This window comes from Zootoca vivipara, chromosome 2, assembly GCF_963506605.1.
Source record: "Zootoca vivipara chromosome 2, rZooViv1.1, whole genome shotgun sequence".
NCBI lineage: Eukaryota > Metazoa > Chordata > Lepidosauria > Squamata > Lacertidae > Zootoca > Zootoca vivipara.
Window position 1 is genome coordinate 100,708,288 of NC_083277.1, and position 23,577 is coordinate 100,731,864.

A 23,577-nucleotide genomic window follows, 5' to 3' on the forward strand; every position below is an offset into this window, starting at 1 on the left:
CCATGAGGTTGTGTGTGTGTGTGTGTGTGTGTGTGTGTGTGTGTGTGTGTGTGTTAAATACAGTCTGCCCATTAAATGCTTTTAACCATTTAGCTGCAGTATTCTTGCACTTTGAACTGTACACTGTGAAATATGCACCTCTCATAGTGAAATAGACATTGCTCTGTGAAAATGAACACAATGTGATCAGATACTGAAATATGAGAAGAGTTCTTCACAATCTTGCATTGCAGAATATCTTCGGGGGAACCACCAACGTAGCAGCAACTTATTTTGAACATGACTCTGCTTATAAACTGTTAGTGGAGTTGACACCCATTGTGGGGGAGGGAGTTAGTCCTCTCTTTCCCTATCGGGGAAAAAAAATAATCATTTGACATTCATCTCTGCGTCAATGAGCTGGCAGCAGCAGGCCTGAACAAGGTACGCAGTGAAGGTATTAGCTCCATTTGCCACCTTGCAGATTTATTTATTGATTAGGCAGTGATTTTTTTTTAAAAAAGAGATCTCTCCCCTTAATGTGTTAAACATCTGGACTGTGTGTTGAAAGAAACTACGAAGCAATACAAATCAAATTAAAGTGACTTGATTGAGCTGTAATGCTCAAATCCCGTTCCAACGCCCTGTGGTCTTTGCAGAGCTTCATTCAAACCAGAGATTAGCCCAGATCTTGTTTAGATTGCCAGGGCACAGCTCTTGGAAATGTGAGATACTAATAAAGCGGTTGAGCAGGGTCAGAATGACACAAGTCAGCAACATCTGGTTAGGAGAATGTTCCCATGGAAAGATGGAGTCTATGGAATGGTCAACTCCCTGCATAGAGTAATGGCTAAGAGATGGAGCCATGAACCAGAAAATCCCTGCTTTGAATCTTATCTCTGCCACAAACTCATTTAGTGGTACACAAGCCATTCTCTTTCAGACTTGGTACCTACTTCACCTGCAATATGTGTGGATAATAATACTGGCACCATATGGAACTATTGTAAGGCTTACATCTAGGGAATGGATGTGAAGTGCTTTGAACACTTGAAATTGCTATAGAAATATTGGTGAAGATTAGTATTAATCTTGATTATGTGAGCTGTATAGGATGTCCCTATTTTCATTAGATAAATGATGGAGGGTGTGAATGAGGTCTGGTTGTGTGAATGTTTCTTGGCTAAGAAGCGAATAAAAAAATCTAAGATATTTAAGACTGAATCAGATAAGTGTTGGAGATGCAATGAGACTGAGGGTAGGTTCTATCATATGCGGTGGACCTGTAATAGGGTAAATGAGTATTGGGACCTGTAAAAGGGTAAATGAGTATTCATAATGAGATGAAAATAAATGTTTAAGAGTACTTTTCAAAAAACAACAACAAAATAACCAGGGTCCTTTTGGTTGGGGATAATTCAGATGAAAATTACCAGGTGTCAAAAAAAGGTTCTTTATGTAGCGACTGCGGCTTGTGTTTTGTTAGCCCCAAAATGGAAAACGAGCGAAGTCCCAACTAAAGAAGAATGGCAGTTTAAACTGATGGAATATGCACAGCTTGTGGACCTAACATACAGAATAAGAGAAGAAGAAGAACATTTTAAAAGATTGGGAAATGTTTATTGACTATATGGGGGTAAATTGTGTACATTTGAAAATGTGAGCAGCATTAAGATAAACTCAACAGTGAAAATAAGTTTTGATGGATGTAATAATGGAATACTGAATGGTTTAGTTTATATAAAATATGCAGGGATTTATGTTATGCAAAATGAACCATGGAAAGAGAAGAAGGGAAGTCATTGATATTTTAAGGTTGTTTAAATGAATGTTCTAAAATGTAAAACAGAAAATTTAATAAAAATTGTAGAAGAAACCCCGAAACGTACTAAAAACTGTTGACACACTAATAAATTTTACCAACCCCACCCCCCGCCCCCCCAATTTTAAAAAATATAACAAATAACCAAATAAAGCATGTCAAGTGTTGATCAAATCACACTGTGAGTTCTTCGTGATTTCGTTGGCTGGCGTTATAGAATATTAGCCAATTGTGAACATAGATCTAGTGCAGGGATAACCACCATGCTTCCATCTAGATGTTCTCGAGCAACTGCCACAGTCTCTGACCATCAGCCTTCCTGGCTGGGGCTGATGGGAGTTGGAGTCCAAAAATATCTGGAGGCCACCATGTTGCCTATCCATGTTCAAATGTGTGCCACTTCTTTCCGTTGAGTTCCCCAGGCAGGCAAAAGTGTGTGTGTGCTTTTGGGAATGCGAGCAAAGGGGGGTTTGATGAGACGAGGACAGAATGACGCATACAATGAAGAGTTTTCAAAACGCAGTGAAGCAAAGGAAATGAAATGGTTTATTGCTCTTTGGTCAGCCAAATGTGTACTCATTCTAGTACATACAGCGCAGAGCTAAAATAAGTATCAAATATAGAATACACTATTGTGAAAAACTTTCCCTCACAAAAGCAGGGCGATAAAAATTATTTTAACCTGGGTGATCTACTGATGCAGTTGATAGCCTTCACTTCTCCATCATCTATTTAGCAAATTTGGTGATTCTTTACTATGTTTAATAATCTGTACCCACCAACAGAAATAGAGTTTTGTTTGAAGAGGAGGCATTACTAAGTTCTACTGTTAGGGGCCCCAAATAACAGGTCCTCAGATCTGAGTATAGGGGGCACTCTGCTAAGAAGTGTACCATGTCATCTTCCGTAAGGCAATTGTCTGAGCAATATCTGCCCAACCTGTACTGAGCTTTATAATGGCCCGTCAGCTCCATTAGCTTCAGAGATTATAACTTACAAAAGCCAGCTCAGCTCCTGTAAATGGATAAGAGACAAATAAGAGGGCATCTGTCTAGGAAAAGAATATTGCAACCTATCTACATTGGATTGGATTGGATTGGCAGCTGACAACAAGCAACACTGAGGTCTGTTTGCGTGTGTTGAGACCCCCTATCCCAGGCCTAGAAATAAATTCAGACATGACTCATATTTCGATTTGGTTTTTGGCAGAATTTAGGCCACAACTTTATTGATTACAAATCAAGCGAGTGGTTGCATAGGCTCTGGTTCTAAAAGTTGACTCAGCGCACACCATGAGTCAGTAGCCAGGTACACACCTGGGACGGGGTTACCCGACTGGCACTCACCAGCCAGGCCCTGATTCCCCTACATGTGCCCAGAACACTGGATTAGGGCAACCCCGCTTGGGGGAATGCCAACCATTGGTCCAATGGATTCCTTTAAGAGGAATCCCTGTGGATAGGGTGGTAAGGGATCATTCCACCCTATCAGCATGAACCAGAGCCTATCCGCCATCCTTACAAGTTGTGATGCATTGCTAAGCAGCAGGCGAAACCCAAGTGGCAACAGCCAATCAGCCAAGTAGGAGAAATTCCTGCCATGCCCCTGCAACAATGGCAGACGACACACGACGGCATAGCAAGGTCAAGCGAAAGCCCTAAAATTAGGGAGCAGTAGGCAGGTGTTCTGAAGTAATTCAACCAGAGAAGGAAGGTCTCTACAGCTGAGTGCAGCGTTTAAATACTGGTCCATCTGACTCTTTGATTGGCATGCCTTCAGCCCAATTGCACCCCGTCAGATTGACCACCAATAGGGTGTTGTGGCTGCTCCAATTGTCCTGCCCCAACACCTAGACCTGGTCTGCTGCAATACGTACTGCAATACGTACCCTCTCTGCAGGGAGGACCCGATATATCAACATAGAAAGGTATTGGGTCTGAACGTAGTGGGTTATTTCTATTTCAATTCACAGAACTAACCAGCCACCTTACTCATGGCAACCTCTGTAATGAAACAAATGAGAAATATTTGATGGGTTAAACCCACTTGCGTGTTAAGATCCCAAGACTTCACCCAATTAATAAAGATACAATTGACACAGAATTTAGTTTAAGGTTATTGGCATAATTTTGGCCACAACTTTATTGATTACAGATTGTGAGTGGTTTGCTTAGGCATTGGTTCCCAGCTAGCTGCACCTGACCTTGGCAGGGCAGCACGGATGACTGAACACCGGCAGAGGTCAGTACAGGTAAACATCGTGGGGGAGCATTGGACCAGGCTCAGACTTAAGCTCACCCCAAATGCTCCAAGGGGCTCTGGCGTGGCCCTAACCTGTGGAAGGGGATCGTACAAAAGCAAGGTGAGCCCCTGGGTTCCTCTAACGGAACACCCTTTCGCGCATTGGAGGGGCAGGTGTGACAACCTCCCCCCAACTCCACAGTGACCCAATGCCTAACCACCAAACCTTACAAACTTGTGACAATTTGCTACGCGGCAGGCGAAACCCAAGTGGCACCAGCCAATCCGCCAAATGGGAAAATTCCTACCGGGCCCCTGTCCCAAGAACAGATGACCCATGATGGCATAGCAAGGTCATAGCAAGACCCTAAATATAGGGAGGGTGGGAGGGTGATCCGACACAAGAGGGAAAATAGGAAGCTCAACACAACGTGCAGCGGTATATATAGGTCTCTCAGTTAATGTATAAACAATCCCAATGGCCAGATTTACCCCAGCAACCGAGGGACCACCAATCGGATTGTTGTGGCTATCCAATCACTCCCACCCACACAAGCAGTGAAGTCAGTCTTGATGATCTCACCACAACAAGTGCTCTCTCTGAGGAGGGCACGATTTAGGCTGTAAATGCCGAGTTCTCCCTGAATTGACCAAGGCTAATACTTTTTCCTCTCTGAAACCTCCAAGAAGTAACCATGAAGGTCACATACCTTCTTTCAGAACTTGCCAGTTTTTATGGGCTGCTTTTTTATATATACAGTTTTTATGTATTGCTTCAGAGGTCTGACCTGCAGAATGAGGGCACACAGCTTCTGAAAACTGAGTTGTTTTGACAAGGTTTTTGCTGTTGCGACAGCACCTAAGACAGGCATGCAACGATTGCCTCTGTCTTAAGTTCCACATTGCCAGTTTCCTTAACCAGGCAGGAGAAACAGAATGTAAGCAGACCCACCCTCAAAACAGCAGTTGTTTATGGCATGCTGAATTTGGATTTACTCTCAAAGCTCATCTGTTTTCTACAGTTCTTGGGATCGCGCAAGTCTGCCTCAGTTAGTGGTGTCTCACGGTTTTACTATTATATACTTTTGCTATCTGTGCTTTCCGTGCATTTGCTATCTGTGCTTTCCGGAGACAATTGAAGACACCTTTGCTTTAATAAGCTTTTCAAGATGGATGAAAATGTGTGTGTCATGGTGTTTCATGAGAGCCAGTGTGGTGTAGTGGTTAAGAGCGGTAGACTCGTAATCTGGTGAACCGGGTTCGCGTCTCCGCTCCTCCACATGCAGCTGCTGGGTGACCTTGGGCTAGTCACACTTCTCTGAAGTCTCTCAGTCTCACTCACCTCACAGAGTGTTTGTTGTGGGGGAGGAAGGGAAAGGAGAATGTTAGCTGCTTTGAGACTCCTTAGGGTAGTGAAAAAGCGGGATATCAAATCCAAACCCTTCTTCTTCTTCTTCTTCTTCTTCTTCTTCTTCTTCTTCTTCTTCTTCTTCTTCTTCTTCTTCTTCTTCTTCTTCCTCTTCCTCTTCCTCTTCCTCTTCCTCTTCCTCTTCCTCTTCCTCTTCCTCTTCTTCTTCCTCTTCATTAGCTATTTTTAGTTGTTTGCTTTGAGACTAATGTGGAATGAAATAGCAACAACAACAACAACAACAGCCTGAGTTGTCATATAATAATCCATAGCTTCTCAAAATTGTCCTTTGAGGAGTATGGAAAAGCCTTATTCATTTAGCTGGCAAAGCTGTTTTCTTTTGTCAGGTGAAAAGGTGCATGTAAGGCCATTTAACCCTAGACTTGGTAAACAGCACACTGTCAAGGCTTGAAAAATTGCACCCAATAATCACCACTTGGCTCCATTGGACAGGCCCACACTCATCCCATTGTCATGCCACCTCCTCCCCTTGCCCACCTGCTCTCTTCTTGGTATGCCAAGAGTATGTCAAAACTGACAAAACTCCTTCCTGGCAGCAACCCCGATAGAGTGAGAATGCAGGGATATCTCCAGGCTCTTTATTGTCTTCAGCACGTAACACACACACACACACACACACACACACGTGAGAGAAAGAGAGACAGAAAGAGAGAGAGAGAGAGAGAGAGAGAGAGAGAGAGAGAGAGAGAGAGAGAGAGAGAGAGAGAGAGAGATGTGAAGGGGTCGTGCTCGATAACCCTTGTATGTGGCAATGTAGTTTACTATTAGGGGTGTGCAATCTGTGGTCCTCTGGAATCTGATGTCACTGGAGTCTACCTCACCTCATCCTACCCTGTCTATTGCGTAGTCCAAGGTACCCCTGAGGAGTACCTTCAGAGAGTTGAGGAGTGCTGAGGAAATTTCAGTACATTGTGAGAAAATGTGTTTTCAGTCTGAGGGCCGCATTCCCTTGTGGACAAACTTCTAGAGGCCACATGCCAGTGTTGGGCATGGCTAAAATTGTGTCTAGTGCAGCAGCAGATCTGACTCCTACAGTGTAGTATAGGCATAGGCAAACTCGGCCCTCCAGATGTTTTGGGACTACATTTCCCATCATCCCTGACCACTGGTTCTGCTAGCTAGGGATCATGGGAGTTGTAGGCCCAAAACATCTGGAGGGCTGAGTTTGCCTGTGTCTGGTGTAGTACATTCCAGTCACACAAAAATTAGAGGCTTCTCTACACACTTACTTACTTACTTACTTACTTCGCCAAACCTTTATTAGGCATTACTATATCTAGGCCATCATAAAACATTCATATATAAATTTTAAAAATATATACAAAAACAGCCATGTGAAATATGTAATAACGAGGATTTTCACTGGAGTTTCTTCTTGCTAAATGGTGCCATTCACCACTCTAAGAGATACTATTGACAAAACTCAGCCACCCTTGCAGTTACTTCCAAGTTAATGTCAGACAGATAGAATCTGATATTTCCATTGTGCCGTGATGTTAGACTACCCAAAAGGGGGGGGATAGCCTGCATTTGTGTAGCTGGTTGTACAATGGACAGTAGAAAAGAGTATGTTCTACAGTGTCCGGCACATTAAAAGAATATCCGTAATGTCTATAATTTCTGGGGATGTTTAGATATTTGCCTTTGACAAAAGCTGAGGGGGAAATGTTCAGTCGGACTAACATAAAGGCCCTACGTTGAACACATACAGTTCAAACGCCAGTCATATAACAGGACAAAGAAAAAGTGTGGCGCAACTCAAAATATGATTAAAACAAACTATTAGCATAATCAATTGCACCAACACTATATATGTCCCTTTAGGAGTTCTATATGAACGTTAAATAAACAGTAGGTACGGCAGAATGTATTGGCTCTATAGCCTGTCAGTTTTCTGGTCACCCACCATGGGTTGGAGGGCAAACTTGAGATGCAAGGAATTTCCTGTATTTGTAGAAGTGCCCCCAACCTCATTTTAGAAACCTGGAAAAATCAGTGTCCTAGAATGCATGAGTAGGCAGTGTGTTTGGGGGGCAGTGTTCACCTGGCTACTTGACAGCTGAGTCATGTGGAGACAGAGAGGGGGCAAGTCAGTGGGGAGGTCAGCATGGGGCAAATGCAGTGGCGGAGCCAATCTGGCACTTCTGCTGGTGTGTTTGCACTGCACTGACCTCCCCACTGCCTTTTCTCCCCTCCACACACAAACACTTTCCTTTCAAGTAAGCAGCAATGGCTCGGCTGCCAGGAGGTCAAGTGAGCAGTGGAAACCCACTAAGCTATCTGCTACTGTGTCTGGGGAGCTTCCACAATCCTCTCCATTTAAAGGGGGGGGAATCACCCTCCAACTCATGGAATCTGATCAGAACAACAACAGGGGGCAGTCAGTGCATTTGTCCCTACATCTCTGCTTCATGTGTTTATTTGACTTGCTGAACAGAGGGCAATATGTAACCTGTAAAGCTGACCCTTTCCCAAGCGATGTCTGGTGAGGATGAGCCATGCAACTTTGCTGCTCTCAAACCCCCAGGTTCTGGAATTTTGCTTGCCAATTAAATATCCCGGGATTCCAGTTTTCCCTGTCTACTACCTATAGATGAATGATAAACATCTCAACATTGCAGCTACCTAGGCTGTGTGGGAAATTGTTAGAACATGAATATCTCATCACATGTAAGAGAGAAGGTGCACTTTCTATATGATGCCAGAGTTCCACTAGAGGGCTCTTAAAGAGAACTACGTTTAAAGTCTCTTCCTGTTTGCTAAAGCAAATTCTTAAGTATATTCATAATAAAGCAGACATCGTCAAACAGCAATCTGTTCGTTTCTGGTTGACTAAAAGTCTATAACCTATCCCTGAACTTGTTTTCCCCACCCCTCCTCCTCTCCTCCAGGTTGTTCAGTCTGTGGGAATTATTATACTGGAAGGCAGGAAAAAACATGTCCAATCTGACAGAGATAGAAGAGCTCACGGCAAAACGTACTTCAGGAAAACCAGCATGCTCATTCAAGTATTGTAGACCTCAGAGTTATTTAGGCTTAATGCAAAGGGGATGACTTATCATCAGCTGAGAATGATTCTGCTAAATCATAATCAATCCCCCGCTCAACATTATGTTGTGGGTGACATTATGCCACACACAACAATGGAAAACATGAGCAATGAATGTTAATAGTTCCAACGTAATTTGTCCTTCAGATGCCCAAGCTGTACATCTGAGTTATACACAAAATTTGATATCAAAGTTCCTAAAATGTTCAGATATTCAGTCTTTAGTCATCACCTCACTAAGCACTGACTTCTTGAATGCCTTGGATATGTGATATTAAACAGGAAAAAAATGTGCTTACCATCTAGTAGGCATTTACACAAATACAGAGTTAGTGATAATGGACACTTTGGTTAGGTGTGCTTTTACAGTGGTACCTCGGTTTACAAACACAATTGGTTCCGGAAGTCTGTACTTAACCTGAAGCGTACTAAACCTGAAGCGAACTTTCCCACTGAAAGAAATGGAAAGTGGATTAATCCATTCCAGACGGCCCGTGGAGTACTTAAACTGAAGCATACTTAACCTGAAGCGAATTTTCCCATTGAAAGTAATGGAAAGTGGATTAATCTGTTCCAGACGGGTCCGTGGAGTACTCAACCTGAAGCGTACTTCCCAATCCCTCCACATCACTTAACTGACATATTCTCGTTAATTTTTGTTACTGTCACTAAGTATTACATCTCTAATTTATCTTATCTTTTCTATCTATTTCCCCATGACCACTTAATTTAAGCAAATCGTCAGCGAGTACTTAAACTGAAGCATACTTAACCTGAAGCGAATTTTCCCATTGAAAGTAATGGAAAGTGGATTAATCCGTTCGAGACAGGTCCACGGAGTACTTAAACTGAAAATACTCAAACCGAGGCGTACTTAAACCGAGGTATGACTGTACAGCCATCCCCTCCAGAACTTCTCTCTCTCTCTCTCTCTCTCTCTCTCCCTCTCTCTCTTAAATTTAGCACTGAAAAGTAGGACCTGCAACATGAATCTGCACCCTATCAGAAGAGTGTTCCTATTCATGGTTCCAGCCAGTATTGGTTCATGGGGTGGGGAAAATAGGATGACATTGCCCACCTGCTTTACCAATTGCAAGCATCACTACTGGTTCTTGAGAGGGAGAGAGGAGATGGGTGAGGTGTGGGGATCTCAGGGCACTGCTCTGCTTTTGCACCCACACTGCAATGAGCTCAGCAACCAACTGCAACACTCAGCATTGGGAAGACGAAGAAGAGTTTGGATTTGATATCCCGCTTTATCACTACCCTAAGGAGTCTCAAAGCGGCTAACATTCTCCTTTCCCTTCCTCCCCCACAACAAACACTCCATGAGGTGAGTGGGGCTGAGAGACTTCAGAGAAGTGTGACTAGCCCAAGGTCACCCAGTAGCTGCATGTGGAGGAGCGGAGACGCGAACCCGGTTCCCCAGATTACGAGTCTACCGCTCTTAACCACTACACCACACTGGCTCTTGAAGGCAAGCTTGAGCTTCCTCTCTCCTCCATTTCCCTTTGAGGGGGCTGACACACAGACTGACATATGACACACAAACAACTGTCCCCTGCCCAGGCCAATGGGCACTATCTGCCATGTGAGAAGAACAGAAAGAACAAGGGAGACAGGCAATGGCAACATTGGGGCCTGCTCCAGTGAAAGAGGAGCAAGGGTGTGCTTGATGACCTGATTCAACATTGGTGTGTCGGCTGCCACCTCCACACCTGATCTCCATGTGTTGAGCATGAAGGTCTAAAGAAATCTTCTGTTGCAAGAAGATCCATACATTTGAGGACGGAAATGGAAAATACACAATAACAACCTATTTATCAGACTTAAACTTTGAGGGATCTCCAAAATAAGAGGAATTCAAAGCAGATCCACTGAAATCAAGGGAATTAAGTCCATTGATTTCTTTGAGTCTAGTAGTAGTAGTAGTAGTAGTAGTAGTAATAATAATAATAATAATAATGTTATATGCTGCCCATCTGACTGGGTGGCCCCAGCCACTCTGGGTGGCTCCCAGCAAAAAAAAGTAAAAACACAATACATCACATACTGAACAGGGCTGCCTTCAGATGTCTTTTAAAAATCTGCTTATCTGTTTAACATCTTCTGGGAGTATAATTAGTGTTGGGTAAAACCACTAAGCCTTTTGGGCTTGCCAATGAGAAGGTCGGCGGTTCGAATCCCCACGACGGGGTGACCTCCCGTTGCTCTGTCCCAGCTCCTGCCAACCTAGCAGTTCGAAAGCACGCCAAAAAGTGCAAGTAGATAAATAAGTAGCGCTCTGGCAGGAAGGTAAACGGCATTTCCATGCCCTGCTCTGGTTTTAGTGTTTCGTTGCTCCAGAAGCGGTTTAGTCATGCTGGCCACATGACCTGGAAAAACTGTCTGCGGACAAACGCTGGCTCCCTCGGCCTGTAAAATGAGATGTGTGCCACAACTCCAGAGTCGTCTGTGACTGGACTTAACTGTTAGGGTCCTTTACCTTTACCTTTTTAAAAAACCCTAATGCTGTTCAGTATATTATAAATCAAATATTATAAACACTTTAAAAAATATTTAAATAATATCTATAATAAACACACCAGGTTCACCAGAAGCAGCTTAGTCATGCTGGCCACATGACCCGGAAGCTGTACGACAGCTCCCTTGGCCAGTAAAGCGAGATGAGCGCCGTAACCCCAGAGTCGTCCGCGACTGGACATAACTGGACTGGTCAGGGGTCCCTTTACGTTTACTTAATGGCAATTAATGAACAGGATGCTTCTCCTAAGATGTACATGTATGGTTTAAGGCTGCTGGTACACAGGTACCAGCAGGCAAACTCCACTAGATACAATAAAGTACCGTGTTTCTCATATTATAAGACATGTCTTATATTTATTTTTTCCTCAAAAAAACACACTATGGCTTATTTTCAAGGGATGTCTTATTTTTTTCCTCCTCCTCCTGCCGCGGCCGCCATTGCTGCTGCGCCTATCACTATGTCTTATTTTCGGGATATGGCTTATATTCCTTGAATGCTTAAAAATCCTGCTATGGCTTATTTTATGGGTATGTCTTAAAATATGAGAAACAGGGTAAGCTAGCTTAATATTGCATCATTATTTAAGACCTCACAGAATATTTTCCACTGTCACTCCCTCTATTTCACTGGGTCTTTCTCACAGATATTAAAGGGACGCAACTCCAGATTTTATTTTATTGGAATATGATCACTTTAACTAAGGTGTGTTTTGCTTCATGGGAAGCTAGGAAATGAACCCCATTGATTTTAATGGGTTTTTCTTCCCAGCAAGTAACTTAGAATCACAGCATAAGTTGTTCATTTTTGGAAGGCACGGTAACCCTTGGAAAAGTAAACAACTTTGGGATCAACTAGCCTGTTTTTCGAAGCAAAAGCAAATCTGAAACAGGAGTCTACAACCAGTTATTTATAAACATTTTGCACTTTAAGGCTGCATGTGAGTACAGATAAGCATGCTTAAGCCCCTCTCAGTTTAAACATTTATAAACATGCTCCAGATTACAGATTTTAAAATATGGTTTATGACATTATATAGCATTATATTCCTGCCTTTCTAGAAATGTTTTTCTGGCATTTCTCTCTCTCAAAGGTATTTCCAACAAGTATCATTTTCTACACTATCCTTAGAAATAGCCCCTCTCTACAGATTTCATTATGTAATTTTAACATGCATTTTTAACATGTGATTTTGTTATGCATAATTGTTTTAAAATTGCTAATTTTATTTGCATTTTGATTATAACAAACCCTCAGTGAGTTAGGGACTCCCCCCCCCCTACATGCAAACACAGACTCCGGCGAATTGAGCGGATGAGACCAATAGTGGGTCCAATGATGAAGAAGGCTGGGGCAGATGAGGTAGCCCATCTAGGAGAAGGAAAACTCTGGTCCTACATCTCTGCTGCCTTGCGAGACATCTTTGGGAGAAGAAACGACTAAGGCATGAAGAAGAAGAAGAAGAAGAAGAAGAAGAAGAAGAAGAAGAAGAAGAAGAAGAAGAAGAAGAAGAAGAAGAAGAAGAGAGTTGGAAGAGACCACAAGGGCCATCCAATCCAACCCCCTGCCAAGCAGGAAACACCATCAAAGCATTATTGACAGATGGCTGTCAAGCCTCTGCTTAAAGACCTCCAAAGAAGGAGACACCACCACACTCTTTGGCAGCAAATTCCACTGTCGAACAGCGCTTACTGTCAGGAAGTTCTTCCTAATGTTTAGGCGAAATCTTCTTTCTTGTAGCTTGAATCCATTGCTCCGTGTCCGCTTCTCTGGAGCAGCAGAAAACAACCTTTCACCCTCTTCCATATGACATCCTTTTATATATTTGAACATAGCTATCATATCACCCCATAATCTTCTCTTCTCCAGGCTAAACATACCCAGCTCCCTAAGCCGTTCCTCATAAGGCATCATTTCCAGGCCTTTGACCATTTCGGTTGCCTTCCTCTGGACACGTTCCAGCTTGTCAGTATCCTTCTTGAACTGTGGTGCCCAGAACTGGACACAGAATTCCAGGTGAGGTCTGACCAGAGCGGAATACAGTGGTACTATTACTTCCCTAGATCTAGATGCTATACTCCTATTGATGCAGCCCATAATTGCATTGGCTTTTTTAGCTGCTGCTTCGCACTGTTGACTCATGTCAAGTTTGTGGTCTACCAAGACTCCTAGATCCTTTTCACATGTACTGCTCTCAAGCCAGGTGTCACCCATCCTGTATTTGTGCCTTTCATTTTCATTTTTATTTTTTGCCCAAGTGTAGTACTTTACATTTCTCCCTGTTAAAATTCATCTTGTTTGCTTTGGCCCAGTTGTCTAATCTGTTAAGGTCATTCTGAAGTGTGATCCTGTCCCCTGGGGTATTAGCCACCCCTCCCAATTTGGTGTCATCTGCAAACTTGCTCAGGATGCCCTCAAGCCCATCATCCAAGTGATTGATAAAGATGTTGAATAACAGGAGGAGGAGGAGGAGGAGGAGGAGGAGGAGGAGGAGGAGGAGGAGGAGGAGGAGGAGGAGTTTGGATTTGATATCCCTCTTCATCACTACCCGAAGGAGTCTCAAAGCGGCTAACATTCTCCTTTCCCTTCCTCTTTCACAACAAACACTCTGTGAGGTGAGTGGGGCTGAGAGACTTCAGAGAAGTGTGACTAGCCCAAGGTGACCCAGCAGCTTCATGTGGAGGAGCGGAGATGCGAACCTGGTTCCCCAGATTATGAGTCTACCCCTCTTAACCTCTATACCTTACACAAATCCAGAGTAGAGTCCCCAAGACGACTGGATGGCACCTTGCATGCCTCAACTCCTGCAGCCGAGCTGGTGCCAAATGTATTGCTCTGCTTTCCTTTGGACCACATCAGCGAGGCTGAGATGGCGGTCTTTTCATCTGGGCAGCCTAGGACCTCCATACACACTCCCCTCCTGGGGGGGGGGTCACTTCGGTGCTGCTTACACAGCAGTTTGACTTCACCCATGATGGCACACTCCATTGTCTCTTGAGACAGATGAATATCAACAACAATGACAAAGAAATTAAGTATCTAAAAAACATTTACCCCCACTGCAATGTCCCCTTGCAAAGAGACAGAAACATTTTTTCTCATGCGCTGTTTCTTGTTTACACGGCAACACCCACCCACCCCACATCTTCTCCATTCTCTAGGTTGTCTGGATGAGTTCTTACTAATTCCCAGGGCCAGCTATTGACATCTGTCCAAACGCAAGCAGCAGGACAAGGGATGCAGAAAAAAGTGAGGGATATCGCCAGGCTGTCTGTTAACTGTGTGAGGGCTAGAGATCTTTGTGACAGAGATGGAGAAAACCTGCAGCTCTTCAGATCTTGTTGGACTGCAACTCCCACCATCCCCTGCCTATTGTCCACATTGGAAATCACTGATACTCAACTGTTGTTCACACTGATCTAATTTCTAGAGCTAAACTCCATAAAAGTATCATGTCAGAATTGGATCCCAGTCAATGTAAACGGTGTGTTTTCTTAAGAGCACAAATGCACAGGATTTTTTGTTTGTTTGTTTTTAGATTTTCTTCTAAGCCAACCTTTTGACCACAAAACAGGCCCCCGGGGTGGCTCACGACTGTTTTAAACAGAATACAGAAACGGCAGCCAATTGCAGCAGCCCAACATAAACAAGTTGTTATAAAAAAAAAACCCTAAAATCTCAAACATATTGGCCAACTATCAGGACAAGTCTTTACGGTCTTCCTAAGATCTTGCAGAGTACATGTGCCTTATGTTGTTGATCTAATCTCGGCAACCCCTGTGGACTCACAGCACAGCGGAACCTGCGCAGGTCCCCTAAATGTTTGCAGAGCAGACAACAACCAGGGGTACTTAGTGCACGTTGCCAGCAGATCACCAGAGACCTCACGCAAAAGTCTGTTCACTGGCAAAATGGCCCGAGCTATGTCATGCTCGGCAATGTTTATATGTAGCATTGTTTGAAACAATATTAAGAGTCATTGTATGCCTTGTGAACTTCTATGGAAAAGCACAGCCCTCTGAAAAGACAAGCAACAACAACATGCCATCATTTGTGTGTCTACTCAGGGCCGTCTCTAGGCCCGGGTCCGGTGGCACGGGGTGCCAGGGCGCCAGGCCACCAGGGGCGCCACTGCGCCCGCTGAGAGGCGCGGCTGAGGCTGCCCCAGGCGCGCCTTTCAGCTGTTCAGCGGCTTCAGGCTGCTCTCCGGAGGCGCGTGGGCCTGGGGCCACCTCCACCACACGCAGGGGCATTGCAACAGGGGACAGGCAGCACCCCCTGGCCCAGGGCCGGCCCTACGGCCAAAGCCACCAGGCCGCCAGGGGGGCATCGCAGCAGCCGTGCTGTGTGCTGCGTCCGCCCGCTGCGCCGGGAAACGGGGCGGGAGGGCGCCGGAGGGATCCGTCGCACCACGGCGCCAGGTATGCTTAAGATGGCCCTGTGTCTACTTGGGGTTTACTACTTCAAGTAGTCATGTAGAGGATCACATTATTAATTTCGTAATGCTCCAGTTCCTTTGTAAGGGGCAAAAGGAAGTGTTGCAGATTTTTAGGAGGTCAAAGAAAAGGACCCAGGAGGCCAATTGATTTGCCCATAAAGGCTCATGTGTTAATACACACACACACACACACACGGTCTTTACGTATGAAATCTTGCATGAATGCTGGGTCTCATTTGATCATTTACTGTTCATGCTTTCTTGCATGGCTCATTTCACTAAATGCGGAGAAATTAGGTTGAAATCGGTTGAACAAGCTGAAGGATTTGGATGAAGAATAGCAGATCATTTTCATAGGCATGAACTCTAAAAACAACAACAGCAAACACACACACACACACACACACACCAAAAGATCTGAAACATGCTTCTTCCTGCCTACAGAGGTTCCCCCTTTTTTAAAAACCACCTTCCTGTCTCTCTGCCAAAATTTACCACTTGCTGGAAATAATGGCAGATTTGATATCAATTTTTCTTCTAATTTAATTTGCCCCAGCCTATTTAACATCTCCATTGCCCATATTAATGATGGACTGCTCAAAAAGTCCAGCTAATGAAGATCCTAGAGATGCCTTGAAAAAGCATGACAGCTTTTGGAAGGCACCAGCATTCCCTTTTGAATGCAATGAAAGCCTATCGTTTCTTCTCTTAAATTACATTAGCATCCAATACGGAATAAAAGCATAAGAAATACAGAGCTACGTGTGGAGCTCAGCCAAAATTTGCCACAGCTAATAGCAATCTTTCTGCTACCTTCCCTTGTTTTTGGACTAGCCACCCATACAAAGATGCAAGCTTCTTTGTCTAGACAGAGTCAGTTGTGGCTGCTTTTCCTTTTGTGCCTGCCTGCTGTTCTCAGAAGCTCTCTTGCATCCACACCTGGAAAAAAGAGAATAGGACAAGCCTATTTTTCTTGGAGAAGCATTGGAGGGTATGCTACACTATGTGTGAGCATGTCACCTAGGCAAGCCCCAAAGGGAGTTGTAGTCCAACAACATCTGAAGGTCCACTTAGGGTTGCCTGACTCCATAGTGGACAGGACTTCTGTGCCTTTAATTGCCCTGCTCTCTTTTGAATCTGGAAACCTTAAAGAGAAACCAGCAGACCTTTTGTTTAATTTCCAAGCAAAGGGTCTGCTGGTTTCTCTTTAAGGTTTCCAGACCCAAAAGAGAGCAGGGCAATTAAAGGCACAGAAGTCCTGTCCACTATTGAGTCTGGCAACCCTAGGCCCACATATTCCTCACTCCTGTTATAGACTAAGTAGGAGCATTATAGACAAATGTCAGGTGACCAGTGTTTTCACTAATTACCTTGGGAGGAAATCAACGTTGCACTAAGACATTCCTTCTGCCAGGGCAAACATTTCAGCCTGCAGAGAGTCCTGCTTCTCCTCCACTTAAGCACTGTTCTGGGATACTCCTGACTCCCTTATACACAGGGTGTGCACAGGAAGAGAAGAGTGTGGAAACCCCCTTAGCACAAGCAGAAGCCTTTACAGAGGCCTTCCACTGATGATAATAATAATAATAATAATAATAATAATAATAATAATAATAATAATAATATATTTATACCCTGCCCATCTGGCTGGGTTTCCCCAGCCACCCTGAGCAGCTTCCAACAGAAAAATAAAATAATCGGTTAAACTTCAAAAGCCCCCCTAAACAGGGCTGCCTTCAGATGTTCTCTAAAAGTCTGGTAGTTATTTTTCTTTCTGACATCTGGTTGGAAGGCATTCCACAGGGCGGGCGCCACTACCGAGAAGGCCCTCTGCCTGGTTCCCTGTAACTTGGCTTCTCACAGCGAGGGAACTGCCAGAAGGCCCTCGGCGCTGGACCTCAGGGTCCGGGCAGAGCGATGGAGGTGGAGACACTCCTTCAGGTATGATGGCACAGATGGGTTGAATCCTGCCCCTTATATATACTATTCATATTATGTACAAACACAGGGTGCTTACATCATCACAACATTTTTATTTATTTCTTAATTTATATTTATTATTATTATTATTATTATTATTATTATTATTATTATTACCTAGACTTAAAAAGGCATCATATGTCACTGTCATGCCTGCCTATCTTGCAACCTTTTCACAGGGGTGGGGGTTGGGGTTGGGGTGAGGAGCGTTGAGAAAACTTGTAACAGGTTTTTGCTAAGTATGGGTGGAGTGGAAAAAGTGATCCAGATTTAATTGCCCACACTTAGTCATAAGCAGCAGGAACGGAAGCGCTCTAAAAAAAGCAATTGGAACTCTTTTTTTCATGTATGTATGCGTATTAACATTTTAATTTCCATCGCGTCATGCCATGCAAGAATGTGCAATACCTATATTAGAATCTGACTGATACGAAAGAAGCACGTATGGCTGAATGATGCCGGAAGGTCCTGCTTCTTCTCATATGGGAGGATAATGCAAAGAGATGACGGAACCTCTTCTCTAAAGCTATTTCTTGTAGCATATTTCACAGGTGAGGGAGGAGGCCTTTAATGCACTTAATCTGTACTTCACACATCTCAAAAGGCAGAGGGCAGGTTCATTCACAGATGTTTATCCCTCAGTGACTGCAATGTGATGAACTGGATGTGTGAGCAAGCACTCCAAAAGGTAACGCTGCTTGGTGACCCTTTCAGCAGAAGTGATTTTCAAAAGGTTTCACATCCATCCATTTATTAAGTGATGTGCAGAGCTTCAGAACTGACCTTACCTTCCAAGTCCCGGACTGCAGAATCCGGGACCGGCAGCCGTGTGACACCGGAAGTTGCGTCAACGTAACTTCCGGTGTCGCTTTGCCCTTCTATGGGCACCCAAAATGGCTGCTGCCGGCTTTGAAAGTCACTTCTACGCATGTCAGGAAGTACGTTGACGCAACTTCCGGTGTCGCTCCGCCTATCTATGGGCACCAAAAATGGCCGTCGCCGACACTGGAAGTCACGTCTATGTACTTCCGGGCATGCGTAGATGCGACTTTTGAAGCTGGCGCTGGCCATTTTTGGTGCCCATAGAAGGGCAAATCAGAAAGAAAAAAATGGTCGCCGGCAGGAGAAAATAACGGAGAAAAACGGGAGACGAAGTGATACAGGGGACCACCAGGAAAAGGTAAGTAAAAACGGGGGTTTCCCGGGGAAAACGGGGTACTTGGCAGCTATGGAACTGACTGTCAGTCTAGATATTTTTTTTGGGGGGGGCACAATTCTATGGTGGGAGCACAGGATTTTGTGACACTTCCTGCCAGGGCCAACCCACCCATGACGCAAGGTGAGGTCACCACCTCAGGCGGCAGTATCCACAGGGGCAGTGGATCCAGCTTCTTCTGCTGCCAACACCACAGACGCAACAACTGTTGCAGTGTGTTGGAGGTTGGATTTGCCGTCTCCTTGGCAGCCTCCACAATGCCACTTTTACAGCCGCCTTTGGGCAAATAGGGTCTGCTGGTCTCCTCCCAACCTTGTTCCCAATGTAAATCTTTATTTTTCCCCCCTTCCAGCCATGCCAACTCTAGGGGGTCAAGGTGTCTTCAGCCCCCTCAATATTTGTTTGAAGGGGGCTCGGCCCCTCAATGGTGAGGGGCCACGGTGTGTGTCGTGAGTGCATGTGACATTATGCGTGATGCAGATGCCAGAGTGCACAGCCTCCTCCAGAGGACATCGCTCCATGTGCAACACATGTTCCCCCCTCATTCCCAATGTAGATCCCCCCCTTGATTCTGATGCAGATATTCACTCACTCCTTCTTTCCTGGTGGGGGAAAGGGAGCCATTTTGTGGTTTACCTCAGGTGCCAAAATGTCTCGGCCTTTTTCTGATTCCTCGGTGTTATCAGAATCTGTTTCCTCTCTGGCCTCCGTTAGTGTTATTTAAGTGACTTTTCCAGCAACAGATTGCGACTGTGGGCCAATCATGCAGTGAGCTTCATAGCTGGGCAGGATTAGAACTGGTCCCCAGTCTTAGTCTAACATCCTATCCGTTGCCCAGGGGGTGGGGGAAACTGTGGCTCTCCAAGTATTCCTAGACTACAGTTCTCATTATTCCTGCCCATTGGCCACGCTGGCCAGGCCTGATGGGAGTTGCCTTCCATGCTGGCTCTCTGTTAACTGTGTTGTGGATGTCTGTGTAAGGGCTTATTCTTCCTGACTTGACTGCTTTTCATGGAAACGCAGCCGTTTAGGTTGGAATCACTAATTAACAGAGGAGTTTGTTTTCAGCTTGTGCAAATCCATTCTCCAATTATGCCGTGAATGTTTATTTTTCTCCTTGACTGACTCTGGACACAGTTTGCAAAGGCTCCCTTGCCCCGTTTGGGTGTCGGCGCTGATCTTTTCTATGCCATTCCATGTCAGGCTTGTAAAAACACACACACACACCACAGATCGAGGGATTTGTTGTTTTAAGGGGTGGGGGGCATGTTATAGGTGGAGGTGTCATTTGAGGTGATTGCCCTTCAAGATTTCCTTAACAGGCCAGGTAGGAATCTTGTTTCAGAGCTGGGGATAGGAGATGGAGGGGATGCGTCGAATCCAGCAGCAGCAGCAGCAGAAACACAAAACAGAATACCTTATGTTCCTGGATTCTTACGGTAAATGCCTTATTTCCCTAGCCCTAACTGTATGCACAGCAGAATAAATTTTAACTCTTAGACATCTAAATAACCTGATTAATACTAGGTGGTAGCATGGGAAAACGCTGCCCACCTACATTTTTTTATTATATTTTAAGTATTTGGTCTTCAGATGAACAACGTAATGAAGCAGACTTGTGCATAAACCATTCCATGAGTTCATGTCTTGTTCCATCACTTCTTTTTCTTTCCCCTGTGACATTTAAAAATAAGCCATTGCTGCTCTATGCTGTTTTAAACCCGGAGAGACATTGCTTAGGAACGTCGGTCTTCATAAAGTGCTTTACGGGATAACTTGGTCAGTAGAGCATGAGACTTTTAATCTCGGGGCTGTGGGTTCGAGCCCCACGTTGGGCAAAAGATTCCTGCATTGCAGGGAATTGGACTGGATTATCCCTGTGGTCCTTCCAACGCCACAATTTTATGATTCTATGAAAGATACCGAGAGGTAGAATTGTTATTAGGAAATATGAAACGTGTTTTCTGTTGGGGATATTCACATAATGCTTCCAGGTAGGCAGTGTTCAACTAGACCTTCAGGAAGTGCAGTGGTACCTCGACTTACGAAGGTGATCCGTTCCGCGGCGCTCTTCGGATGTCGAAAACTCCGGAAGTCGAAGCGTCCATTTTGCGCATGCGCAAAGCGTGATTTTGCACTTTGCGCATGCGCAGACCGCACACACAACTTCTGCGCATGCGCAGAATGCACACACAGCGAAAATACTTCTGGCTTAGCAGACTTTGGAAGTCGAAACCTTTGTAAGTCGAGGCATTTGTAAGTCGAGGTACCACTGTATCCCTGAAAAGGTCAGATACCTTTTACTCCTGAGGCCATTGCCCATCACACTGATTGTATTGGGCGACATGCAATCTTAAATTTCTTTTTTTAAAAAATAACATTTTATTAAATTTTCCAATTAATACACATTTAAACATAACAAATAACACCATAACACAGTAACATGTATTTCACTGTGACTTCCCTCCATCCCCTCATAAGGTTTTCTAATCAAAGCTTATCCCGCAGTTTTTTTATTTCCTCTTCTTAAATTCAATTCGCAGGATTTACTTCAACCCTGCAAGAGTTTTTAAACTTCTACAGTTTTTTTCCATGTAGTCCACATATTTACTCCAGTCTTTTAGGAACTTTGTTTCCCCCTGGTTCCGGATCCCGCTCGTAAGTCTCGCTAATTCAGCATAGTCTATCATTTTTGTCTGCCACTCTCCAATCGTCGGTAATTCCTGTGTCTTCCATTTTTGGGCTAATAAAGTCCTAGCCGCGGTTGTCATGCAATCTTAAATTTCAACAGAATCTTTGCAAGAGTGGAAGATGAGGAGAAAACCAGAGCAACTTGGCCATGCCTCCGTGATCTCATCAGCTTCACCCCTGTGGACCCCCAGCTGCTCCTCCAGGTCTTCTATGCACCAGCCACCACTACAGAAAAAGTGTATGGTATTTGCCCGCCTTAGAACCGGATGGTAGAAAATTCTCACCAAATGGTCCTTTATCAATCAGACGAAGTGCAAACAGGCAGGGCTATTCCCACTCAAAAATGTTAATGTGAAGCCATTATGAGCTTGTTGCTCTCTTCTCTTTAGTGCATGCTGTTTTTATTTTATTTTTAAAAGGTAAGGAAACCTTTCCTACTTAGGTGTCATGTGTGGTCTAGCAGCATTTACAAAAGTCTGAGTCATCTCTACCCACTCAATAGAATCACATGAGCTTTTGGAAGCAAACGGATCATATAGCCACTGCGTTGGTTTGGGAAGTAGAGGAATTAATACTTTTTCTATAAAAAAAAAACCCACCTATGTCAGCTTAGTCATCTCCCTCCTGGATATGAGTAAGGTCTTTTTACAGCTCATCAAGCTCTGCCTCTAGGAGAAGAGACATGATGCTGGCAACTGGTATGTTGCTTCAGGAAGTCATCTGAGCAATCTCCTCCACTTCTAGTTTTAGTTGTCTGATGTTGGACAAGGAGCTTATCGTAACAACTTCACTTACGGGGCTCACTAGGTAGTAGACCCCGACTTGTCTTCTAAACTAGGTGCACTATCTGAAAACCATAGGCTTTGAGTTGGAAGGCATTATACTGAATACCAGATATGGATTGGCTCTAATAATAATAATAATAATAATAATAATAATAATAATAATATATTTATACCCTGCCCATCTGGCTGGGTTTCCCCAGCCACTCTGGGCAGCTTCCAACTGAATATTAAAAACAGTACAGCATCAAACATTAAAAACTTCCCTAAACAGTTGTATTCTAAAAGTAAAATAGTTGCTTATTGCCTTGGCATCTGCTGGGAGGGCGTTCCACAGGGCGGGTGCCACTACCGAGAAGACCCTCTGTCTGGTTCCCTGTAACCTCACTTAAACCTTAACATGACCCCCGCCATGTTGCTGTTAAATGGATAACAGTATTAAACTTTCCCTCCTCTCACACAACTCATCCCAGAACAAATAATCAGATGTCCCAACTATCACATACTTCAAGCTAAATAAATAAATATCCAGTTAAGGAAGCCATTAAAGGGGTCGGGGGAGAGAAAAAGGAAGGAAGGGGTTAGAGCAGGTCCCCACAATTAGTTATTAGGGCTATACCGACTGCTTGCAGCTGGGTATCTAGGGCATGAAAGGGTTTGGGAGAGCATGCCTGAAATGTTCCGTACCTGCAGAGACACATTTGTGCCAATTTGCACTAACCCCTTTGTTTCCTAATAAGTAACAAACCCCTGTTTCTTCTTGTATATGTTTCCAACCAATTGGGGATCATATACGTCATTTGATGATGTCACTCGGACCCTAGTCAGCTGAGGGCATGGGGAAAGGATGTGGCTCAGGTGAACTAGGTGGACCAAGGCTCTCACTCAGTAGTAGGCAGCTTTCTATCCCCACCCCGCCCAAGAACCTTTTCAGTGAGCAGTTATTTGGAGGGGGAGAGAAAGGGGGAAAGTCCTAATGCACTAGAACAGTGATGGCCAACAGTTCGATCGGGATCGACTGGTCGATCTGCGGGAGGCTGCAGTCGATCATTTTTGCAGTGATATTTTGGTGAGTGAGTAATCCCCTTGCCCCTGAAAGTTAGACGCCCCCCCCCACTGAAGTTTTTACCCTGCACCATGGGTGTACCCAGCATGGGGCAGGGGGGTGCAGCTGCCCCCCCTAGAAGGCCAAACCGCGGGCCCGACTAGGGAAGCAAATACCCTGCGCAGGCGCCCCGCTTGTTGACACGGGAGGGGAGGGGGGAGGAAATGCTGCTGGTGCCGCGGCTCCTCGGCGGCGGCTCCTCCTCTCAGCCCGCCCTGCCTACATTTGCACCAATTCCCACCCACTAAAGCCTTCGCGCCTCCCAATGGAAAGCCCTGCCGGGCGGCAACCTCTCCTACCTAAGAGTTCTGCTGGGCTGGC